This window comes from Apteryx mantelli, unplaced genomic scaffold (genome assembly GCF_036417845.1).
Source record: "Apteryx mantelli isolate bAptMan1 unplaced genomic scaffold, bAptMan1.hap1 HAP1_SCAFFOLD_20, whole genome shotgun sequence".
NCBI lineage: Eukaryota > Metazoa > Chordata > Aves > Apterygiformes > Apterygidae > Apteryx > Apteryx mantelli.
Window position 1 is genome coordinate 11,759,951 of NW_027118553.1, and position 10,511 is coordinate 11,770,461.

General features: G+C 54.1%; 1 pseudogene; it reads left to right on the forward strand.

The window, feature by feature from the left end:
* Positions 1 to 1,102: 1,102 nt before the first annotated feature.
* LOC136996022 (olfactory receptor 14A16-like) lies at positions 1,103 to 10,244 on the forward strand (annotated as a pseudogene).
* The last annotated feature ends 267 nt before the right edge of the window (positions 10,245 to 10,511 follow it).

The window sequence follows — 10,511 nt, forward strand, 5'->3', positions numbered from 1 at the left end:
TTCAAGTTTTTCAGCTGCAGTTCAGACATGGATATTGCAAGTTGTGCAAGAGAGGGGTCTGCATGGGAATGAGATTCCCCAGCCCCCTTCTAATCTGTGGAGCTCCAGAAAATGCAGTCTGTGGGGCTCAGAAATGAGCTGGCTCTCCCTTAAGGAGATCCCATCCTCAGACCTAACGGGCCTTTGACTGTTTCCCTGTGGTGTCCTGCCAGGCTGCGAGCTGCCCTCCAGAAAGGCACTGCTGCCTCATAGCACCTCTGTGATATCTGAGAGACAAATGAAGAAGTTGCAGAGATGCTGAGAGTATGGAGATGGTGTTGGGAAACTGTAAATGGGCATCTGAAAAGAGCCCTGTGTGTCCTTGGCTAGAAGAGGAGTGTGGAGACCTCCCTCTGGTGCCCTGAGAAAGGGAGAGATGCTTGGAGAGCTGCTGTTTTGATGCCCCTGGACTCCTCTGCTCTCAGAAGGGTCTGGTTTCTTTTTGGGGCAACATATGAGAGTGATCATCCCCCAGCTCCAAGAGGTGCGAGCAAAGGACAGCTGGGAACAAGGCAACTAGACAGACAAGCTGTCCTCACTCTGCACCAAGCGACAGGGAATCCATTTTTCTCAGGATTCACAGTAGAAATGCTGAGAATTTTTGGCTTTGAAGATCACGCCTCAGGGGTGACAGGGGCATCTCAAAGAAAATAAACACTATTAAAAAATCCCCCAAATTCTGTTCCTCAACCCTCATTCTTTAGAAGTGGTGGTGCAGATGCTGAAAAGCCCTTCCACATGCCCAGTGGATTTCACCTGACAGGAACTGTGACTGTCAGAGCTAGTCACCCCCATTCCCATGTATCCCACCACTATACAGCCGAACTGACTCCTCTGGAGCTCATGGGCAGAAGTCCCTGCTCCTCATAACACACTCTGCCAGTGCGAAGTGGAGCTCAAGCAAGGGACCTGCGCACAGATCCTCTCCGTAAAGAGAGAGACAATGTGGGGGCTTGTATGAGAACTGCAACAGTAAGAGGGGGGTTCTTTGCTTGAAAAGTCTCTCCTAATTTCTCAATGTCTTCTCTTCTTTGGACAGTCCCTCATGCCTGGAGATAGCAAAATGTCTAACAGCAGCTCCTTCAATGAGTTCCTCCTCCTGGCATTTGCAGACAAGCGGGAGCTGCAGCTCTTGCACTTCTCGCTCTTCCTGGGCATCTACCTGGCTGCCCTCCTGGGCAATGGACTCATCATCACAGCTGTAGCCTGCGACCACCGCCTCCACACCCCCATGTACTTCTTCCTCCTCAACCTCTCCCTCCTCGACCTTGGCGCCATCTCCACCACTGTCCCCAAATCCATGGTCAATTCCCTCTGGAACACCAGGGCCATTTCCTACTTGGGATGTGCTGCACAGCTATTCCTGGTTATCTTCTTTTTTACAGGGGAGTATCTTCTTCTCACAGTCATGTCTTATGATCGTTTTATTGCCATCTGCAGACCCCTGCACTACGGGACCATCATGGGTGGCAGAGCTTGTGCCAAAATGACAGCAGCTGCCACAGGCAGTGCTTTTCTCTATTCTTTGCTGCACACTGCCAACACATTTTCCATACCACTCTGCAAAGGCAATGTGGTGGACCAGTTCTTCTGCGAAGTTCCACAGATCCTCAAGCTCTCCTGCTCAGATTCCTACCTCTGGGAAGTTGGGGTTATTGTGGTTAGTGTCTGTTTATTCTTTGGGTGTTTTGTTTTCATTCTGCTTTCCTATGTGCAGATCTTCACTGCTGTGCTGAAGATCCCCTCTGAGCAGGGATGACACAAAGCCTTTTCCATGTGCCTGCCTCACCTGGCCGTGGTCTCCCTGTTTGTCAGCACCGCATTTTTTGCCTATCTGAAGCCCCCCTCCATCTCCTCCCCAGCTCTGGATCTGGCAGTGGCTGTTCTGTACGAGGTGGTGCCTCCAACAGTGAACCCCCTCATCTACAGCATGAGGAACAAGGAGCTCAAAGATGCCCTGAGGAAAGTGATTTCATGGACATTTTTCAGCAGTGGGAAAATTGCCTTTGTTCTCCACAATTGAATCCCAGTGTATCCCAAATAGCCCTGAGCTTTCTTTGTTCATTTTGTTTCTATTATTACTACTACTATTATTATTATGATTATTATTGTTATTATTATTATTTGTTATCATTTTGCTACACAAATGCTTGGATTCATTCCATTTTTCCTGAGATTGCTCTGTCTCACCTGGTACTCATATAAAATTGTGTCTAACGCTGCATCAGAACTGACTCCCACAAAGTATCTCTGTAATAAAGCAGCTTCTACCCAGTGCAGTGCCTGAGGGCTGGGCTTTTCTTCCCAAGCTGGTGTCAAGAATAGGCCTAAGGAATTGCATCTCAAAAGGGCCTGCCAGGCAGGGTTGTCCATGGCTTTAGAAGCAAAAAGCTCATAATCATGTAAAGATCTCTTAGAGAGCAGGGGCTGGATTTAGGACTCACCCATCACTGTCCAGTAGCAGTGGAGATGTCGAACTGTCAATGATGATGTACACACCCAGGGCCATTCCACATGTTAAAGCACAGTGTCAGATGCCCGTCATTATGGAGGGGAAGCCGGAGGTGCCAGGAGATCTCCGGGAATCTCCTGGGACAGTGTGTGCCTGGGGTGGGCAGTGAGTGGAGCCTCACAAAGGGAGAGGTCCTCCAAGGTGGAGTCACCTAAGGGTAAAGTGCTAAACCCAGGTATCCGTGGTCAAAGCAGGACTCTGCCATCCCAGCAGAGGCAGTGGGGACCCATCTGTCATGGGGAAGGGAGACTGGAGAGCGATTCATGTTGTCAATGTGATACCAGGGGCAAGATATAGAGGCGCACCTGGACTCCATCAGTACCCCTGGAAATGCTCCATAGTCCCTCCAAGCAGCTGCCACATCCACAGTCCCTGGAGGGATTAGAGGCCATGATCCCCATTTGGCTGGGTCTGCTTCCCACCCTGACCAGCATGGCCAGTGCAGAGGGACCCCGTGGCCCTGCGGCCCCACAGCCCGCTCACTCTGCAGAGCAGCACCATCAGCTTGGGGCCCTGAGGCAGAAGAGGGGAGGGTGTGTGGGAATGGCCAATGAGATCAGAGGAGGGATTGGGAGAGATGGAAGGAAGTGGAACTGGGCTTGAAATTGCCGACCTTTCATGCAAGACAATGTTCCGAGTGTGGGCACACTGAAGTGAGCTCCCAGTGCAGAGCCAGAAGTCCTTGCTCTGCTGGCCCTCCACATGGCCTGGGAAGTGCCTGAAGAAGGATTAATGCTCCCCACCCTCCCAGCTCCTTGTGCCATTATCCCTCCTGACGGGTGGCACCAAAAAGGAGGCTGGGAGCCCTTGTGGGAGCTTGTGTTGAAGGAAGCATGACCCAGGAGCCATATGAGTTTGCTGCTGTCCCTCAGGCCCTGTCCCCAGCACATCTCCTTCAGACAATCTGTGTGTCTTCAGACAGCCTGTGTGCTGGTCCATATCCCAAAAGTCACCCTCAGACAAGGCTCCATGCCCAGCTGGAGGACTGGGCATCCAGCTGTGAGCCCAGGGAGGACGAGCCCTCTGCTGGGTCCTCTGCATGGCTGGCAGGGAGCATGCAGAGGAGGTCCTGGGACCATCTACTGCGCCCGTGAACCATCCTCCTCCCATGGGGGCCCTCAGGCAGGGTCTGTCAGAACAAAGATCTGGCTCAGATTGTTGTTGCCGGAGCAGAGAGGAGAAACTGCCCCAGGAAACTCCTCCAGACTGAGCCCCTCATACCAGCCATTTCCAGCACTGGCCATTCTCCATGGTGCTGGTGAGGGGTGATCTTGGAATGTGACCAGCTCCGTCTACCTGCTGGGCTCAGCACCTGTATGGGGGGGATGGCCATCCTGCCTGGCCTCTCTCCCTGGGCCCAGGCACCAGCAGACCCCAGCACATGGCCTTCTACTAACCCCGGGAGGGACAGGATGAGGCTTGGGCAGGGTCTGGGGACTGGTGGGAGGCTGCTGAACAGGAAGGCCATAGTGGCCAGGGCACCAAGGGCTGGGCCAGTGCAGGGATGAGGTGCAGATGGGAGCCACGACACTCCAGAAGCTCCCAACAGTCGTGGAGGGGACTCACTGCTGCTAGCAGGGCTGGGGGTCTCTCGGGGGCTGCAGCCATCAGCACTGCCTGCCAGGACTCCCATACCCAGCACAGATGCTCAGTGCTCAGGACCACAGTTTACGGTGCTCCCCGTCTCTTGTGTCACCATCCTCTCTGAGGAGCACTGCTGGGTGCATCACTCCCTGCCCGCGTGTGGAAAGGAGGTGCTGGAGCTTCTCTTCTCAGCCCTGCTGACCCCAGCTCTGCCCTGGTGTCAGCCCACAGGCTCTGCCCTGGGTCATGCTGTGTCTCCATACGCTCTCCTCTGAGACCATGTAGGGACCTGCAGCATGTATGTCTGCTTAGAGCTGGCCACCACGGCCCACCTGCATGGTCCCAGGAGATCCCAGCAAGGCTGTGCTTGGAGGTGAGGCTCTGATTGTCCTTGGGCAACGTAGATGAGATGGTGTGGCTGGGGGCCAAGGGGAGGAAAGCACAAGAGACAAGTTTAAGGAAAAAAACATAGTCACCATGATAGTGGAGCAGTAGTGGGGCAGGGACCAGGAGATCTTTAAAAACTCTCCAGGAGAAAGCGCTTACCAACCTCATCTAACTGTAAAGTTAGACCATCTCAGAGCAGATCATGGTGCTGGAGATCTTCAGCAGGAATCTCCAGGGCTGGAATTCAGAGCAGTATCCCTGCACCCCGGGGTGCTGTGTGCCTGGGGCAGTGACTCTGCCTCCTGCGAGGGTCAGCACTCAGCCTGCCTGGGGAACTCCCCACAGTGCTGTGGGGAGAAGCTCTGGGTGGAAGGAGCAACCTCCAGCACGGCTGGTTCCTTCTCCTGCTGAGAGGGTGCTGCCTGGGTCAGGGCTGCTCTTGGCTCCAGCTCACCCCCACAATATTTCCAAGAGGCCTTTTCTAGAGGACAGTCAAGGCAGGGACAGGGGTTACCTTAAACAGAAGGGCTCTCCTGAGTCGGTGCTCTCATTTTCCTCCTGTTTGCAGAGTGCTGGCAGGGAAAAGCCATGGGAGAGAGAAACAGCTCCCAGGAGGAAAAGCTCCGAGCAGTGAAGAAATGATCCCTGAATGAGAGGAAACTAGAACCATAAATGCTGTGGGAGGGGGAATTTGGAGACCTCCCTGTCATGCCCTTCAGTGCAAGACCTCTTGCTCTAAGCAAGTCCCCTGTGTCTCCTCTGCCACCCAGCAGAGCCTCTGCCCTCAAGGCCAGGGGGTCCAGGGCATGAGCTGCATGCTCTAGCCTGAGCTCCAGCAGAGGAGAGGGGCATCTCTCCTGCAGCATGTCCGTCTCCCACTGTGTGACAAAGGGGCTGAGAGCAACTGTGCAGGTCTGGGAGGTGGTGCGCACAGCTGGGTGAGGGGAAGGCTTTCCTGACTGCCCATCTGTCTCTCACTCCTTGCTTTCCCTGTGGTAGGAGCATCACAGTGTTGCTCCTTGTTTCCTCATCTGTCTGTGCTGGTCTGGTTCTTGCTCTCGTGCCCTCTGGGCTGAAGGAGGGGGGTTCAGCTGCAGTTAAGGCAGTAACATCCCACTCCCACTACATTGCCTGAAGAAACAGTGCAGATAGTAAACTGATGTGAGAACAGGGTCCATCTCATTGGGACAGGGATGTCTAGGAAGGGTCAGGTCAGCCTCTGCCTTCACTGCCCTGTTTCTCTCCCTTGCCAGAGTGGGAGCTGCTGTGACTGATCCAGATACAGACACCCCTGTTCAAGAGGGCAAGGTTGGGGGACATGACTCCCTCGCAAGGGTCTTCTCTTTCAGACACAGCTGCCATGAGTGCTGTATTTGTCTCTCACAAGGATGAAAAGAGAATATTCCTCCTGGGTCACCAAACCAAATCCCCATTACTCAGCTCAGGGCACCCATCCCCAGGTATCCCCACCAAATAGACAGGCAGTCTAACACCTCTGTTTACACCCCCCAGCAGAGCAGGGCTGACTCCTCTGGAGCCGATAGGCAGAGGCCCCTGAGCTGCACGGCACCCTCAGCACAAAGAAGAGGTCAGGAAAGGGACCTGAACAAGGTGAAGGAGAGAGTCAGTGTGGGAGGTGCTATGAGGAGTGGAATGTGTTTTGCTCAGAGAAGCCTGTTCTAACCTGTCAATGCCTTTTCCTCCTCGGACAGTGCCCTGAACCAAGACAGAGCAAATGTCCAACAGCACCTCCTCCAATGAGTTCCTCCTCCTGGCATTAGCGGACACGCGAGACCTGCAGCTCTTGCACTTCTCGCTCTTCCTGGGCATCTACCTGGCTGCCCTCCTGGGCAACGGCCTCATCATCGCAGCTGTAGCCTGCGACCACCGCCTCCACACCCCCATGTACTTCTTCCTCCTCAACCTCTCCCTCCTTGACCTTGGCACCATCTCCACCACTGTCCCTAAATCCATAGCCAATTCCCTGAGGAACACGAGGTCCATTTCATACTCAGGATGTGCTGCCCAGATATTTTTATTTGCCTTTTTCATGTCAGCTGAGTATCCTGTTCTCACACTCATGGCCTAGGACCGCTTTGTTGCCATCTGCAGGCCCCTGCACGACGAGACCCTCATGGACATCAGAGCTTGTGTCAAAATGGCAGCAGCTGCCTGGAGCAGTGGTTTTCTCAATGCTCTCCTGCACACGGCTAACACATTTTCAATTCCACTCTGCAAAGGCAATGTTGTGGTCCAGTTCTTCTGTGAAATCCCCCAGATCCTCAAGCTCTCCTGCTCTGACTCCTACCTCAGGGAAGTTGGGGCTACTGTGGTTAGTGCCTGTTTATTCTTTGGGTGTTTTGTTTTCATTGTGCTGTCCTACGTGCAGATCTTCACTGCTGTGCTGAGGATCCCCTCTGAGCAGGGCCGGCACAAAGCCTTTTCCATGTGCCTGCCTCACCTGGCCGTGGTCTCCCTGTTCATCAGCACTGGCATCTTTGCCTACCTGAAGCCCCCCTCCCTCTCCTCCCCAGCTCTGGATCTGGTGCTGACTGTTCTGTACTCAGTGGTTCCTCCCGCAGTGAACCCCCTCATCTACAGCATGAGGAACAAGGAGCTCAAAGATGCCCTGAGGAAACTGATTCAGCTGGTACTAGTTCAGCAGAAATAACCTGCCCATGCTTTGCGCATTCTCCCTGTGATAATCATGTTAGTCCACAAAGGTCTGAATTCCTTCCACTTCTCTAGGAGCACAAACTCAGTCTCTCTGACCCAGAGGCCTTCTGGGAATTTGTCTATCACTGTGGCAGACATGGTCTCTTTAATAAAAGAGGGTTTCCTCAGTTCAGTGCTTGAAGGTTGGGCTCTTCTTCCAAAGCTGGAGTCAAAAATGTGCTCAAGCACTTTCACCCTGAAAGGGCTCATTGGTTTTCAGGGGATCTCCTGGGCTCTAGGCAATGAACTCAAGGGGTGATTTGTTAGCGAACCAGGGCTGGATTCAGTTGTCACTTGTGGGTGCCCAGTGCTCCTGGAGGTGGTGAATGGTCAAGAGGTATCTCCCATACGACAGGGCTGGAGACTGATACCTGTCCTTCTCAAAGGGAGTATGGAGACCCCAGGAGAGCACAGGGCATCTCCAAGGGCACCATGTGCCTCGGGGTGGGCAGTGAATGGAGCGTCACAAGATTAAGTGGAGCCACCCAAAGGTAAAGCGATAAACCACTGAATGTACAGGCTAGTGAGAGCTCTGCAATCCCATGGGAGGCAATGTGGACCCTGCAGGCACAGGGAAGGGAACCTGGAGAGTTGTTCATGCCTCCTTCAACCAGAAGCCATGGGCTATATTAAATGACACCCCTGAACACAGCCTGAGCCCTTTGAAATGCCCTGTGGTTGCTTGGAGCATCGTCCATGGCCACAGACCCCTTGGTAGGGGTTGTCAGGTGCAAGGATTCCTGTCCGGCTGGATCTGCTTCCCACCCTGACCACCATGGCCAGTATGGAGTCGCCCCAAACCCCATTGCCCCATAGCCACTCGCTCTGCAGAGCAGCACCACCAGCTCGGTGCCTCACGGGGAGCAGAGGGGAGGGTTCAGGACTGGCTGAGCAGGCCAGCACTGATGTACAGACACACTGACCTGGGGAAATGCTCTCCGGAGAGCAGGGATATGGCAGAGCGCCCTTCTTGCATGTCCCTGTCCTGCTGGGAGGGTGGAAGGGGAACCTGGGAAATGGCCTGTTTCTGCCTGGGGTCAGTGCAGGGCTTTTGCATGTGAGATGAATGTGAGAGCTGCTGCACTGCAGAAATACCAGCCTTGCTGCAGCCCCCACTGCCCCCTGCCCCTGCCCTGCTGACCTGCTGCCACCCCTGTGCTGCCCCATCTCCCGTCCCCTCCCCCCACACCACAGGGACCAGAGATGCAGCAGGACCTGGCACAGCCCCTCAGCCACTGCCTGGCCCCCAGCCCTCCCCACCTTTCCCCCCAAATATGAGATCCATCTTCAAGAAGGACAAGAAAGAGATTCTGGGTAAGGATCTGGGGGTTGTGGTGGGCATCAAGTTGACAGCACGTCAGCAGGGTGCTCTTGTAGCAAAGACAGCCACCCTTACCCTGGGTTGCATTAGCAAGAGTGCAGGCAGCAGGGGAGTGCAGTGGGACAGACTAAATATGCTGGCAGTCTCAAGTAAAGAGGAGCAAAATAAAGGGCAGAATTGGAAGATTACTAGTCTTGGAGAGAATGGTATGGTCAACAGAGTGCCCGGGTCCTGGAAATATTTTAAAATAGCCCCCCCAAAAAGGCATTTCTGCCATTGGCCAAGTGGCTGGAGCCAGATGTGCCCAGGCTTGCTCACGGGGCAGAGCACCAGGGGGACTTCTCCTTGACTCTACTTCTAACAGCATGTCCAGGATTATGATTTTAGAACATGTCTTTGCTAATCTAACAACCCAAGTTTAAAGCAGTAGGACTCATGCTCAAGCACACCAATGGGGGGGAAAGAAGCCAAAATACCCCTTTCCATTGCCTGCAGTGGCTGAGGGATGAAGCCTGAGTTTGGTCTGAAAGAGAAAAGATTAGGACTGAATGTCCTGAGGGTGATTCTAAACTGCTTGATGCCTTCTATGCTTTTCAGCAATACTTCCTCTGGTCACACCTCAGTCTACACTGTACTGTATTTTTCCCCTTGCGTAATAGGTCAGGACTGTGAAGATAGAGCTGAGTCCAGGGCAAGGCCACACTGACAATCTGGGCAGCCTGGGGGGGGGGGGGGGGGGCACTGAAAAAGCAAGTGTATGCATGAGACCTCACAGCAAAGGCCTGGCTAAACCAAGTGACTGTGACACTCCTGAGGTGCCAAGGATCCCAAGCCCTGAGCCATGGGGCAGGATACAGCCTCCTCTGATGGCCCATGCCGTGGGCTCATGACACACCTCACAGTCAGAGAGGTGGAGGAAGAAAGTAGAAATGAGTGAAAAGAGGGAGAATTCAGGCCAGGAGTCCCACCAGTAAACATCTCCAAATACGGGTGGATTTACTCCCTCTCTGGCAAGGCTGTTTCTTCCATGACCAGCAGTACCTGGGGGAAGGAGGGTCTTTTCCTGACAGTCCTCATGGGATGGAAGGCAGCAGGACTGGAGTGACCCCTTCCATCCAAGGGGGAGTTGCTGGGCATTCAGGCAAAGATTTCAGCCTGGGACCTTCAAGTCCTGGGTGGCTGAAGACTACGGGATGCCTCCAATGTGTGGCTCACAAGGGACCTGAGTCACATCACAGCCACCCTTGAAACACCCTCAGAAGCAGATCCCGTAACATCTGGCCTCAACGAGACCTGCAGTATTTCTCTGCTTTTCTCCCTAAACCTGAAACTTTCTTTTTAGCTCCTCAGCACCGGGGAGTGCACCTAGGTGTAGGAGCACCCTACACCCAGACAGACTTTCATTGTGTTGAACTAAACCAAGTCCCCAAGGTACTCGCTGCAGCTGTCTGGATGAGCACAGGTGGGGCCTGGCCCTTCCTGTTCCTCCCAAGCATGTGGCTGTGATAACACCCCTGCACACACTCCCTGGGCCAGGCACTTGGGGACAAGCAGGCAGCAGTGCTTATGGGAGTCCATCAGGACTATGCCTTCAGGATCGGCAAGGAGACCTCAGGCTCTTGTCACCCTGTTGGAGAGCAGCTGGCCGGTTCAGAGGGCTGGAGGGAGGAGGGACAGGTCCCATGAATCACACGGGGAAGGTGCTGACGGGTGCCTGGGGCCAGGGCACTGCTACTGCCTAGGCCCAGGGTGACTTCTGTGTGAGAACATGACGGGCCAGCAGCAGGGACATGGCTGGGGATTGTGCTTGTGGGGTCACATCTGCCTGAGGAAATGATAGGCCCAGCCACATGACTCAGATGTGGGCCTGCAAGGTCAGTGCCACTTCAGTACCTGATAGACAAGAACCAGGCACATGGCTTCAGTGCTGACTGTGAGGTCACTTCTTTCTCT